Here is a 15,531-nt window from a genome sequence, read left to right on the forward strand (position 1 = left end):
TGTTAATCTCCGGGTGGTAGAGGTGTGTGGCAGCGTCTCCCGGCACCCTCCTGCATCTCCCACTGCAACTCCCGTGAGCATGGCTGTGTCTCAGCGTCACGTGACGCCCATTGCCATGACAATGGGACGCTACGTGATGTCACAGCGCAATGCGGCGTCTCGTTGGCATGACAACTTGATGCTGTGTTACACCGTGATGTCGCGTAGCGTCCCATTGTCATGGCAACGCGGCGTCATTTGACGCAGCACAGCCATGTTCACAGGAGTTGCAGCAGGAGAATGCCGGGAGACGCCGCCTGTAAGAGAGAATATTTTATACATTTATCTCCGGGTTAGCCTTCAGTAGAAGGTGGCAACCCTGCATATAATGTGGAACTTAACTAAATGAGAATATAAAAATACATTTTATTGTTTCAAAGCAAACTAAAATAAATGGGGTAATGAATGTGTTAAAGCCTCGGCTATCCTACACTGAGGTGGAGTTATCCTACACTGAGGTGGAGCTATTCCACACTGAGGTGGAGTTATTCCACACTGAGGTGGAGTTATCCTACACTGAGGTGGAGTTATCCTACACTGAGGTGGAGCTATTCCACACTGAGGTGGAGCTATTCCACACTGAGGTGGAGTTATCCTACACTGAGGTGGAGCTATTCCACACTGAGGTGGAGCTATTCCACACTGAGGTGGAGTTATCCCACACTGAGGTGGAGCTATCCCACACTGAGGTGGAGCTATCCCACACTGAGGTGGAGCTATCCCACACTGAGGCGGAGTTATCCCACACTGAGGTGGAGCTATCCCACAGTGAGGTGGAGCTATCCCACACTGAGGTGGAGCTATCCCACACTGAGGTGGAGCTATCCCACACTGAGGCGGAGTTATCCCACACTGTGGCAGAGCTATCCCACACTGAGGCGGAGTTATCCCACACTGAGGTGGAGCTATCCCACACTGAGGTGGAGCTATCCCACACTGAGGTGGAGCTATCCCACACTGAGGTGGAGCTATCCCACAGTGAGGTGGGGCTATCCCACAGTGAGGTGGGGCTATCCCACAGTGAGGTGGGGCTATCCCACACTGAGGTACTCCTTGCTACAGCTGATAATATATATTTTTTACCAGTCAGCTGTCATATTCATAGATTGCTGGTCATGAGTGTGGACGTTGCTTTAACACATGCAATACCCAATTCATTTTAGTTTGCTTTGAACCAATACAATGTATTATTATATTCTCGTTTAGTTCCACTTTATATGTGGAATCCTGGGAGTACCGACATAGCCCCACCCCCTCCCAAAACTGCCAACAATTTTCAATTTGGCCCAGTATCTGAAGAGATTACACAAGCGCTCCTGAAACTAAAACTAAGCAGCCAATGTGGACCTGACTTACTACAATCTAGGTTCCTACGACTTGGTGCCCCAGCCATTGCCAAACCAATTGCTTCCATAGTTAACTCTATCCTGTCTGCAGGCCATATCCCTAAGACCTGGAAAACTGCCAGAGTTGTCCCAATCTTCAAAAGTGGGGACAAAAACATTGTCTCAAACTACAGGCCAATCTCACTTCTCCCAATTCTATCCAAAGTCATAGAAAAATGTGTCCACTCCCAATTAAGCGATTACTATACCAAGACAAATTTCCCTAGCCAATTCCAATCTGGCTTTCGCCCCAAACACTCCACCGTAACTACCCTGCTAAAAGTTTGCAATGAACTCCAGTGTGGAATGGAACATGGACAACTCACTGGTGCAGTATTCCTAGATTTTGCATAAGCTTTTGATACAGTTGATCATGCTATCCTGCTCAACAAACTCCAGAGCTCTGGAATAGGGAAGCATGCTTTAAACTGGTTTCAGTCCTACCTATCAGGAAGACCCCAACATGTGTCCATCTCAGGCTCTAACTCCAACCCCATGGATATCACCTGTAGTGTCCCGCAGGGCTCTTTTCTGGGGCCCCTACTCTTCTCGGTGTTCATTAATGATCTTCCCACAGCTTGTAAGGAAGCCTCAATACACATGTATGCAGATGACACTATCCTATATGCACACAGCCATAGCCTCTCTGACCTTGAACACATACTTCAGTCTGACTTTTTGAGACTCGAAAACTGGATTTCCCAAAACAAACTGTTTTTAAACACTGACAAGACTAACAATGGTATTTGGGACCAAGACTAAATTTTTAAAGCTTCCAGCGACTGAGCTCCTGATTAGAACCAACGCTAACACCACCCTAACCCCTGTCACTAGTTTTAAATACCTGGGTTTATGGTTTGACTCCCACTTAACAATCGGAATCCACATTGATACCCTGACAACCAAGACCAATGCCAATCTAGGGGTACTTTACAGGAACAAATCCTCCCTAAGTCTCCTGGTCAGAAAGCGTATTGCACAGCAGATGCTAATGCCAATTATTGACTATGGAGACATAGTATATGGCTCGGCACCTCAGAACCCACCTTAGCAAACTTGACACCCTCTACAATTCAATTTGTCGTTTTGTTCTCCAATGCAACTACAACACACATCACTGCGAAATGCTCAAAGAACTAGATTGGTCATCACTAGAGTCTAGGCGCAAAGTTCACCTTTCCTGTCTCACCCTCAAATACTTTCTGGGCAAGCTACCCAGCTACCTGAACAAGCTCCTCACCCCTACCACATGCAGCACCTATCACCTGAGATCAGACTCCAAAAGACTGTTCATGGTCCCAAGGCTCAACAAAGTATCCGGCCGTTCCTCCTTCTCTTACCGAGCACCCCAAAACTGGAACAACCTACCAGAGACTCTCACATCCACCACCAGTTTAAGTTCTTTCAAATCTAAGGCTGTCTCACACTTTAATCTGGTCTGTAACTCTTTCATACGCCCATAATATATATTATCTTTAACTGTGCATGCAATGTCTTGTATATAATGTATACCCTGTTCATTTATGTAACTGTATTTGTAACCATGTACTATTTGTCTTAACTCTGTACCCAGGACATACTTGAAAACGAGAGGTAACGCTCAATGTATTACTTCCTGGTAAAACATTTTATAAATAAATGTGCCGGGGTTATCTCTATCCAGAAGAGTAACCAATATTCTCGGCTGCACCCACGAGGCTGCTGGGTATTCATTTACTAATTTATTCATAGGTGTTTTGAGTGCTTACAACTGGGGGCTCCTTGTGCCTCTCCCTTCACCAGGAGGCTGGGAGACACCTGTGTTGTTTTCGGTTTACCCTTCACCTGAGTGTACCCACCTATTCCTTCAGTAAGGTATCCGGGAATCCCCGCTTTCTGTTTGTACTAATTAGGAAACCTATGAGGTTTGAAAGCGTATATACTGTAAGGCCTCGGACATGGTCAAAAAGACCGTGCTGAAGCGCGCTGAGCCGCGCTGAGGGGAAACATTATCCCTATCAGCGCGGCTTTAGCCGGCGCTTCCGCAGGCGTGCGGAAATGCAGGAGACAGGCAAGTTTAAATTTTGCCGCTGAGGGAAGCGCAGGGCCGGTCACGTGTCTGCCAGAAGCCAATGGCAGTCCGTGACGTCGGCGCCATGACGTGGCGCGCTATCCCCGCCGCCCGCCCGCCTCCCACCCAGCACACAAGAGCGCTCGCTGGCGCTCATGCAAGGACAAGAAAAAGCTCCTGCTTTTGCAGGAGAGCATGAGCGTCAGCGCTGCCCAGCGCTCCTCCGTGCACCATGTCCCAGGCCTAACTCGGCGGCGCGCAAACTGGGGGGCGGTAGATTTTCTGGGGGGGGTGATGCGGCAGTTATAGAGGTCCCGCGCTCTCCCCCCAGGCATTTAAATTAAATGCCGGGGGACCGCGCGAGGCCTCTAGAATACATTTATCTTCCCGCGATGCGTCGTACTGGTAATCCGGCATCAAATGACGCCGCTGGGTCACGTGACTTCACGTTACCATGGCGATGTGACGTCACATAACTCGGCACGTCATTTGACGCTGGGGTCGAGAAGGGGGGAGCGCAAGGCCCTAAGAGAGCAGGCAGGGGTGCGCACAGTTAAAAGTTTGCGCACCCCTGAATTTATTGCACATACCGACAGATCAGGACTACAGGGACCAGCATGCATTGCACATACCTAACCGCAGACAGATCAGGACCACAGGGACCAGCATGCATTGCACATACCTAACCGCAGACAGATCAGGACTACGGGGACCAGCATGCATTGCACATACCTAACCGCAGACAGATCAGGACCACAGGGACCAGCATGCATTGCACATACCTAACCGCAGACAGATCAGGACTACGGGGACCAGCATGCATTGCACATACCTAACCGCAGACAGATCAGGACTACGGGGACCAGCATGCATTGCACATACCTAACCGCAGACAGATCAGGACCACAGGGACCAGCATGCATTGCACATACCGAACCGCAGATAGATCAGGACCACAGGGACCAGCATGCATTGCACATACCTAACCGCAGACAGATCAGGACCACAGGGACCAGCATGCATTGCAGATACCTAACCGCAGACAGATCAGGACCACAGGGACCAGCATGCATTGCAGATACCTAACCGCAGACAGATCAGGACCACAGGGACCAGCATGCATTGCAGATACCTAACCGCAGACAGATCAGGACTACAGGGACCAGCATGCATTGCACATACCTAACCGCAGACAGATCAGGACCACAGGGACCAGCATGCATTGCAGATACCTAACCGCAGACAGATCAGGACTACAGGGACAAGCATGCATTGCACATACCTAACCGCAGACAGATCAGGACTACAGGGACCAGCATGCATTGCACATACGTAACCGCAGACAGATCAGGACTACGGGGACCAGCATGCATTGCACATACCTAACCGCAGACAGATCAGGACTACGGGGACCAGCATGCATTGCACATACCGAACCGCAGATAGATCAGGACCACAGGGACCAGCATGCATTGCACATACCTAACCGCAGACAGATCAGGACCACAGGGACCAGCATGCATTGCACATACCTAACCGCAGACAGATCAGGACCACAGGGACCAGCATGCATTGCAGATACCTAACCGCAGACAGATCAGGACTACAGGGACCAGCATGCATTGCACATACCTAACCGCAGACAGATCAGGACCACAGGGACCAGCATGCATTGCAGATACCTAACCGCAGACAGATCAGGACTACAGGGACCAGCATGCATTGCACATACCTAACCGCAGACAGATCAGGACCACAGGGACCAGCATGCATTGCACATACCTAACCGCAGACAGATCAGGACCACAGGGACCAGCATGCATTGCAGATACCTAACCGCAGACAGATCAGGACTACGGGGACCAGCATGCATTGCAGATACCTAACCGCAGACAGATCAGGACTACAGGGACCAGCATGCATTGCACATACCTAACCGCAGACAGATCAGGACTACAGGGACCAGCATGCATTGCACATACGTAACCGCAGACAGATCAGGACTACGGGGACCAGCATGCATTGCACATACCTAACCGCAGACAGATCAGGACTACGGGGACCAGCATGCATTGCAGATACCTAACCGCAGACAGATCAGGACCACAGGGACCAGCATGCATTGCACATACCTAACCGCAGACAGATCAGGACCACAGGGACCAGCATGCATTGCACATACCTAACCGCAGACAGATCAGGACTACGGGGACCAGCATGCATTGCACATACGTAACCGCAGACAGATCAGGACTACAGGGACCAGCATGCATTGCACATACCTAACCGCAGACAGATCAGGACTACAGGGACCAGCATGCATTGCACATACCTAACCGCAGACAGATCAGGACTACAGGGACCAGCATGCATTGCACATACGGAGCTTTAGTGATATCACATGCTACATGTAACATCTGTCACCCCCTCTCCCCCTCACATCCCTCCCTCTCTGTCTCTCTCACGCTCATCCTTCCCCGATCTCACTCTCTGTCTCTCCCTATCCCCCCCCCCCCTTCTCTCACATATGCACATTTCTTCACACACCGCCCCCCCATCTCTCTGCACCAAACACATCCTCTCCCCCCCTCTCTCCCTCTGTCACTTCCTCTGTCTGTTTCTGCTCTGCAGGCATTTTCCTCTGTCATCTGGGCGGAAATGAGAGAGACAGAGAGAGAGAGAGAGAGAGAGAGAGTGGGGGTACACACAGAGAGAGGTGGGGTACACACAGAGAGAGGAGGGGTACACACAGAGAGAGGAGGGGTACACACAGGAGGGGTACACACAGAGAGGAGGGGTACACACAGAGAGGAGGGGTACACACAGAGAGAGGAGGGGTACACACAGAGGAGGGGTACACACAGAGAGGAGGGGTACACACAGAGAGAGGAGGGGTACACACAGAGGAGGGGTACACACAGAGAGGAGGGGTACACACAGAGAGAGGAGGGATACACAGAGAGAGAGGAGGGGTACACACAGAGAGAGGAGGGGTACACAAAGAGAGAGGAGGGGTACACAAAGAGAGAGGAGGGGTACACACACAGAGAGGGAGATGGGTACACACAAAGAGAGAGACGGGTACACACAGAGGAGGGGTACACACAGAGAAAAATATATATCAGACGGACAGGGGAGGAGAGAGACGGACAGACGGACAGGGGAGGAGAGAGACGGAGATGTGTAGCAAAATACCCAATGTACAACAAACAGTGCATTAAACACACCGCAAGACTACAATGGTACAATGTAACACATCATAATACACTGTACCACACCGAATGATACAGTGTAACACACCGAATGATACAGTGTAACACACCGAATGATACAGTGTAATACACCGAATGATACAGTGTGACACAGGCTAATGCAATGGGACATACAGAATAATACACTGTACCCACACAGAATGATACAGTGTAACACAGAGTAATACAGTGTACCACACAGGATAATATAACGGGACGTACAGAATAATACAATGTAACACAGTGCACCACACACACAGAGCAAATGGCTATGATGTTACAATGTAACACACAGCAATACAATGTAACACAGTGTATACCGCACACAGCAAAAAACCTGCACTGTTACACTGTAACGCCCCGAATAAAACAATGTACCTCACAAGAAACATGCCTACAGTGTTATAATGTCACACACAGCGTGATACACGCAGCGTGATACACACAGCACACATGTACAAAGCAAATGACACAATGTTACAAACTCACCGATTCAGTTAGACATTAGAATCAGTGCAGAAAGCTGTCACTCACCTCTGTAATCCTCTCTCTATCTCCTCCTCTCTCCTTCCCTCTATAGTCTTTATTCCTTCTCCCTCTTCTTCTCCCTCTCTCCCCACTCTCTAATCTTTTCTCCCTCTATTTCTCCCTCTTTTTCTCTCACAGCTGCTGCTGCTGCTTCTCTCTGTGTCAGTTTCCTCCCATCAGCATCTCCTCCTCTGACCTCTCCTTCCTCCCCCCCTTCCATTTCCTCACTCCCTTCTCATCCTGCTGGTCCCTCCCCCCACTTTAGGGTGACACGGTGACACAGGGAGAAAAGAGCTGAGTCTGTCCCTCTCCCCGCAGGGTGACACAGACAGAAGGGAGCTATGAGTCTGTCCCTCCCCCCGCAGGGTGACATGGTGACACAGGCAGAAGGGAGCTATGAGTCTGTCCCTTCCCCCGCAGGGTGACACAGTGACACAGACAGAAGGGAGCTATGAGTCTGTCCCTCCCCCCGCAGGGTGACACAGTGACACAGACAGAAGGGAGCTATGAGTCTGTCCCTCCCCCCGCAGGGTGACACAGACAGAAGGGAGCTATGAGTCTGTCCCTCCCCCCACAGGGTGACACAGTGACACAGACAGAATGGAGCTATGAGTCTGTCCCTCCCCCCGCAGGGTGACACAGTGACACAGACAGAAGGAGCTATGAGTCTGTCCCCCCGCAGGGGGACACAGTGACACAGGCAGAAGGCAGCTATGAGTCTGTCCCCCCACAGGGTGACACAGACAGATGGGAGCTATGAGTCTGTCCCTCCCCCGCAGGGTGACACAGTGACACAGACAGAAGGAAGCTATGAGTCTGTCCCTCCCCCCGCCGGGTGACACAGACAGATGGGAGCTATGAGTCTGTCCCTCCCCCCTGCAGGGTGACACAGTGACACAGACAAAAGGGAGCTATGAGTCTGTCCCTCCTCCTGCAGGGTGACACAGTGACACAGACAGAAGGGAGCTATGAGTCTGTCCCTCCCCCCACAGGGTGACTCAGGCAGAAGGGTGCTATGAGTCTGTCCCTCCCCCTGCAGGGTGACACAGACAGATGGGAGCTATGAGTTTGTCCCTCTCCCCTGCAGGGTGACACAGTGACACAGACAAAAGGGAGCTATGAGTTTGTCCCTCCTCCCGCAGGGTGACACAGTGACACAGACAGAAGGGAGCTATGAGCCTGTCCCTCCCCCGCAGGGTGACATAGTGACACAGACAGAAGGGAGCTATGAGTCTGTCCCTCCCTTTGCAGGGTGACACAGTGACACAGACAGAAGGGAGCTATGAGACTGTCCCTCCCCCCGCAGGGTGACACAGTGACAGACAGAAGGGAGCTATGAGCCTGTCCCTCCCCCCGCAGGGTGAGACAGTCAGAAGGGAGCTATGAGTCTGTCCCTCCCACCACAGGGGGACACAGACAGAAGGGAGCTATGTGTCTGTCCCTCCCCCCGCAGGGTGACACAGTGACACAGACAGAAGGGAGCTATGAGTCTGTCCCTCCCCCCACAGGGTGACACAGGCAGAAGGGACCTATGAGTCTGTACCTCCCCCCACAGGGTGACACAGTGACACAGACAGAAGGGAGCTATGAGTCTGTCCCTCCCCCTGCAGGGTGACACAGTGACACAGACAGAAGGGAGCTATGTGTCTGTCCCTCCCCCCCGCAGGGTGACACAGTGACACAGGCAGAAGGGTGCTATGAGTCTGTCCCTCCCCCCGCATTGTGACACAGACAGAAGGGAGCTATGAGACTGTCCCTCCCCCCGCAGGGTGACACAGTGACAGACAGAAGGGAGCTATGAGCCTGTCCCTCCCCCCGCAGGGTGAGACAGTCAGAAGGGAGCTATGAGTCTGTCCCTCCCACCACAAGGGGACACAGACAGAAGGGAGCTATGTGTCTGTCCCTCCCCCCGCAGGGTGACACAGTGACACAGACAGAAGGGAGCTATGAGTCTGTCCCTCCCCCCACAGGGTGACACAGGCAGAAGGGACCTATGAGTCTGTACCTCCCCCCACAGGGTGACACAGTGACACAGACAGAAGGGAGCTATGAGTCTGTCCCTCCCCCTGCAGGGTGACACAGTGACACAGACAGAAGGGAGCTATGTGTCTGTCCCTCCCCCCCGCAGGGTGACACAGTGACACAGACAGAAGGGAGCTATGTGTCTGTCCCTCCCCCCGCAGGGTGACACAGTGACACAGACAGAAGGGAGCTATGAGTCTGTCCCTCCCCTCGCAGGGTGACACAGTGACACAGACAGAAGGGAGCTATGGGTCTGTCCCTCCCCCCCGCAGGGTGACACAGCGACACAGACAGAAGGGAGCTATGAGTCTGTCCCTCTCCCCGCAGGGTGACACAGTGACACAGACAGAAGGGAGCTATGTGTCGGTCCCTCCCCCCGCAGGGTGACACAGTGACACAGACAGAAGGGAGCTATGAGTCTGTCCCTCCCCCCGCAGGGTGACACAGTGACACATACAGGGAGATCCAGCTTCTACCCAGCTCTGTCACTGACTTTATAAGGGTGATGGCTGCGGTCACTTCACCTCTCCCATAGACTGTCTAATCAGGTATCTTTACCTTCTTGCGTGTCTCTCACATTCGTCTGCGCTCTCTGAGTTACCGCAGCTTCCTCTCACCGGCCAGACCCCCCCCCCCTGCACGTCGGTGACTGTCACATCCTGACAGTGTCAGGAAGCGAGAGACAATGAGAGAGAGAGATCCTGCTGCCATCCTCCCGGCCTAATACCCCTCCCTATACACCCCAACACCCTGCTGCCCTCCTCCCGGCCTAATACCCCTCCCTATACACCCCAACATACTGCTGCCCTCCTCCCAGCCCAAAACCCCTCCCTATACACCCAAACATACTGCTGCCCTCCTCCCGGCCTATTTCCCCTCCCTATATACCCCAACATCCTGCTGCCCTCACTGCCCTAATACCCCTCGCTATACACCCCAACATCCTGCTGCCCTCCTCCCGGCCTAATAACCCTCGCTATACACCCCAACATCCTGCTGCCCTCCTCCCGGCCTAATACCCCTACGTATACACCCCAACATCCTGCTGCCCTCCTCCCGGCCTAATACCCCTCCCTATACACCCCAACATCCTGCTGCCCTCACTGCCCTAATACCCCTTGCTACACCCCCCAACATCCTGCTGCCCTCCTCCCGGCCTAATACCCCTACGTATACACCCCAACATCCTGCTGCCCTCCTCCCGGCCCATTACCCCTCCCTATAAACCCCAACATCCTGCTGCCCTCACTGCCCTAATACCCCTCGCTATACACCCCAACATCCTGCTGCCCTCCTCCCGGCCTAATACCCCTCCGTATACACCCCAACATCCTGCTGCCCTCCTCCCGGCCTAATACCCCTCCCTATACACCCCAACATTCTGCTGCCCTCACTGCCCTAATACCCCTCGCTATTCACCCCAACATCCTGCTGCCCTCCTCCCGGCCTAATACCCGTCCCTATGCACCCCAACATCCTGCTGCCCTCCTCCCGGCCTAATACCCCTCCGTATACACCCCAACATCCTGCTGCCCTCCTCCCGGCCTAATACCCCTCCGTATACACCCCAACATCCTGCTGCCCTCCTCCCGGCCTAATACCCGTCCCTATGCACCCCAACATCCTGCTGCCCTCCTACCGGCCTAATACCCCTCCGTTAACACCCCAACATCCTGCTGCCCTCCTCCCAGCCTAATACCCCTCCCTATACACCCCAACATCCTGCTGCCCTCACTGCCCTAATACCCCTCGCTATACACCCCAACATCCTGCTGCCCTACTCCTGGCCTAATACCCCTCCCTATACACCCCAACATCCTGCTGCCCTCCTCCCGGCCTAATACCCCTCCGTATACACCCCAACATCCTGCTGCCCTCCTCCCGGCCTAATACCCCTCCCTATACACCCCAACATCCTGCTGCCCTCCTCCCGGCCTAATACCCCTCCGTATACACCCCAACATCCTGCTGCCCTCCTCCCGGCCTATTACCCCTCCCTATAAACCCCAACATCCTGCTGCCCTCACTGCCCTAATACCCCTCGCTATTCACCCCAACATCCTGCTGCCCTCCTCCCGACCTAATACCCCTCCCTATGCACCCCAACATCCTGCTGCCCTCCTCCCGGCCTAATACCCCTCCCTATACACCCCAACATCCTGCTGCCCTCCTCCCGGCCTAATACCACTCCCTATACACCCCAACATCCTGCTGCCCTCACTGCCCTAATACCCCTCGCTATTCACCCCAACATCCTGCTGCCCTCCTCCCGGCCTAATACCCGTCCCTATGCACCCCAACATCCTGCTGCCCTCCTCCCGGCCTAATCCCCTCCGTATACACCCCAACATCCTGCTGCCCTCCTCCCGGCCTAATACCCCTCCATATACACCCCAACATCCTGCTGCCCTCCTCCCGGCCTAATACCCGTCCCTATGCACCCCAACATCCTGCTGCCCTCCTACCGGCCTAATACCCCTCCGTATACACCCCAACATCCTGCTGCCCTCCTCCCGGCCTAATACCCCTCCCTATACACCCCAACATCCTGCTGCCCTCACTGCCCTAATACCCCTCGCTATACACCCCAACATCCTGCTGCCCTCCTCCCGGCCTAATACCCCTCCCTATACACCCCAACATCCTGCTGCCCTCCTCCCGGCCTAATACCCCTCCGTATACACCCCAACATCCTGCTGCCCTCCTCCCGGCCTAATACCCCTCCCTATACACCCCAACATCCTGCTGCCCTCCTCCCGGCCTAATACCCCTCCGTATACACCCCAACATCCTGCTGCCCTCCTCCCGGCCTATTACCCCTCCCTATAAACCCCAACATCCTGCTGCCCTCACTGCCCTAATACCCCTCGCTATTCACCCCAACATCCTGCTGCCCTCCTCCCGGCCTAATACCCCTCCCTATGCACCCCAACATCCTGCTGCCATCCTCCCGGCCTAATACCCCTCCCTATACACCCCAACATCCTGCTGCCCTCCTCCCGGCCTAATACCCCTCCCTATACACCCCAACATCCTGCTGCCCTCCTCCCGGCCTAATACCCCTCTCTATACACCCCAACACTCTGCTGCCTCCTCACTGCCCTAATACCCCTCTCTATACACTCCAATATCCTGCTGCCCTAATACCCCTCCCTATAAACATCAACATCCTCCCGGCCTAATACCCCTCCGTATACACCCCAACATCCTGCTGCCCTCCTCCCGGCCTAATACCCCTCTCTATACACCCCAACACTCTGCTGCCTCCTCACTGCCCTAATACCCCTCTCTATACACTCCAATATCCTGCTGCCCTAATACCCCTCCCTATAAACATCAACATCCTGCTGCCCCCTCCCTGCCCTAATACCCTTCCCTATACACCCCAAAATCCTGCTGCCCTCCTCACTGACCTAATACCTCTCCCAATAGACCCCAACATCCTGCTGCCCTCATTGCCCTAAAACCCCTCCCTATACACCCCTGTCCACCTTATAGCCGGCCTTAATATTCCTCTCTATACACCCACCCCATCACCCTGCTGCCCCCTCCATGCCTTAATACACCTCACTTTACTACCCAATGGACTGCTACCCCGCACACTGCCCTAATACCCCTCCCTATACACCCAAACATCTTGTTGCCCCCACTCGCTACCTTAATACCCCTCCCTATGTACCCCTTTATACTGTACACTGAGATGTCTTAGCCCTTAATCCTGGCTGTCTAATCTTATCCTTTTATAAGAGATAGTGAGAGTGTGTATGTGGGAGAGAGAGAGAGAGAGAGGGTGGGAGAAAGAGAGAGGGAGAAAGGGAGAGGGAGAGGGAGAAAGAAAGAAAGATAGAGAGAGGGAAAAGAGAGGGGGGTTGGAGAGGGGGGGTGAGAGAGGGGGAGAGGAGGGGTGGGAGAGGGGGAGAGGGGGAGAGGGAGGGAGAGGGGGAGAGGGGGAGAGGGAGGGAGAGGGGGAAAGGGAGGGAGAGAGAGAGCAGCATGAAAACACTTACAGCAAAAGTTTCCCCCGAGACTCCCTCAGACTGTGCCACACTCAGTGAGAGCGCACAGACAGGTGAGAGATAGCTGTGTAATATGTGAGTATTGTATATACTGTAGGGAGATGGTGTAGTAGTTTGTGTGTGTGAGGCTGGCACAATATTTCTCTCTCTCTCTGCAGAACATTGCACAGTCTCTCTCTCTGCAGAGCATTGCACAGCCTTTCTCTCTGCACAACATTGCACAGTCTCTCTCTCTCTCTGCAGAACATTGCACAGTCTTTCTCTCTCTCTGCAGAACATTGCAGTCTCTCTCTCCCTGCAGAGCATTGCACAGCCTCTCTCTCTGCAGAGCATTGCACACCCTTTCTCTCTGCAGAGCATTGCACAGCCTTTCTCTCTCTGCAGAACATTGCAGTCTCTTTCTCTCTCTGCAGAACATTGCACAGCCTTTCTCTCTCTGCAGAACATTGCACAGCCTCTCTCTCTCTCTGCAGAACATTGCACAGTCTCACTCTCTCTCTGCAGAACATTGCACAGCCTCTCTCTCTCTCTGCAGAACATTGCAAAGCCTCTCTCTCTGCAGAACATTGCACAGTCTCTCTCTCTGCAGAACATTGCAGTCTCTCTCTCCCTGCAGAGCATTACACAGCCTCTCTCTCTGCAGAGCATTGCACACCCTTTCTCTCTGCAGAGCATTGCACAGCCTTTCTCTCTCTGCAGAACATTGCAGTCTCTTTCTGTCTCTGCAGAACATTGCACAGCCTGTCTCTCTCTGCAGAACATTGCACAGCCTCTCTCTCTCTCTGCAGAACATTGCACAGTCTCTCTCTCTGCAGAACATTGCACAGCCTCTCTCTCTCTCTGCAGAACATTGCAAAGCCTCTCTCTCTGCAGAACATTGCACAGTCTCTCTCTCTGCAGAACATTGCACAGCCTCTCTCTCTCTGCAGAACATTGCACAGCCTTTCTCTCTCTACAGAGCACTGCACAGCCTCTCTCTTTGCAGAGCATTGCACAGCCTCTCTCTCTGCAGAACATTGCACAGCCTCTGTCTCTGCAGAACTTTGCACAGCCTCTCTGCAGAGCATTAAACAACCTTTCTCTCTCTGCAGAACATTGCGCAGTCTCTCTCTCTGCAGAACATTGCACAGCCTCTCTCTCTGCAGAGCATTGCACAGCCGCTCTCTGTTGAGCATTGCACAGCCTTTCTCCCTGCAGAGCATTGCACAGCCTGTCTCTCTGCAGAGCATTGCACAGCCTCTCTCTCTGCAGAGCATTGCACAGCCTCTCTCTGCACAACATTGCACAGCCTCTCTCTGCAGAACATTGCACAGCCTCTCTGCAGAGCATTGCACAGCCTCTCTGCAGAGCATTGCACAGCCTTTCTCTCTCTGCAGAACATTGCAGTCTCTCTCTCTCTCTGCAGAACATTGCACAGCCTCTCTCTCTCTCTCTCTCTGCAGAGCATTGCACACCTCTCTGTTGAGCATTGCACAGCCTTTCTCTCTGCAGAGCATTGCACAGCCTTTCTCTCTGCAGAGCATTGCACAGCCTCTCTGTTGAGCATTGCACAGCCTTTCTCTCTGCAGAGCATTGCACAGCCTCTCTCTGTTGAGCATTGCACAGCCGCTCTCTCTCTCTGCAGAGCATTGCACAGCCTTTCTGTCTGCAGAACATTGCACAGCCTCTCTCTCTCGCTCTCTCTCGGCAGAGCATTGCCCTGCTTCCTGGTGCCACGGGATCCGGCTGCTCCTGGGCGCTATCCTCTCCGCCACCCTGTGGGGGAGCGGGACCCACACCTCTGCGCTGGCGCTGCGGAGCAGAGCGGACCCTGCGCTCCTGGCCTGGCTGTGCGGGGTGGCGCCCCTGCTGGGCGGGGTGGTAGTGTGCGCACAGAGGGGCAGCAGGTAAATAACAACTTCCAGCTAATTACATGTCAGTGCCGCCTGCCTTTGAGTTATTAAGATATTAATAAGTATTATCTCTTCATTAATAAGATAATAGGATGTCAATAGGGTCGGCCACTTAATTAATAGCATATTAATAGGGACTGGCTACAAGCTAATAGGACATTAATAAGGCTAATCTATTCATTATTATTTTAATATGATATACGTGTTAATAGGATGTTATTAGGATCTGTATCTAAATGAATAACACTAGTAAAATGTGTTTATGAGTTAATAGGATGTCAATAAGGGTTGTCTTGTAATTAGTGACATGCTGATAGGGTGTTAATAACATGTTAGATAATATGAGTT

At 53.0% G+C, this 15,531-nt stretch overlaps 1 protein-coding gene across 4 annotated transcripts in view; it reads right to left on the bottom strand.

Annotated features, from left to right (window-relative positions):
- SIPA1 (signal-induced proliferation-associated 1) overlaps positions 1–9,936 on the bottom strand; it is a 56,793-nt gene extending 46,857 nt beyond the window's left edge. Inside the window, exon 1 of one of the 4 annotated variants that reach the window (XM_075569772.1) lies at positions 9,834–9,936. The gene's annotated coding sequence lies outside the window, so the exon portion shown is untranslated. Of the gene's footprint in view, positions 1–3,262; positions 3,402–7,214; positions 7,472–9,833 lie in introns of those variants that run through there. The other 3 variants (XM_075569771.1, XM_075569773.1, XM_075569775.1) reach the window with 3 other exon arrangements.
- Between the last annotated feature and the right edge of the window lie 5,595 nt (positions 9,937–15,531).

The sequence above is a fragment of the Ascaphus truei genome, chromosome 14 (assembly GCF_040206685.1).
Source record: "Ascaphus truei isolate aAscTru1 chromosome 14, aAscTru1.hap1, whole genome shotgun sequence".
In the NCBI taxonomy this organism is placed as follows: Eukaryota; Metazoa; Chordata; class Amphibia; order Anura; family Ascaphidae; genus Ascaphus; species Ascaphus truei.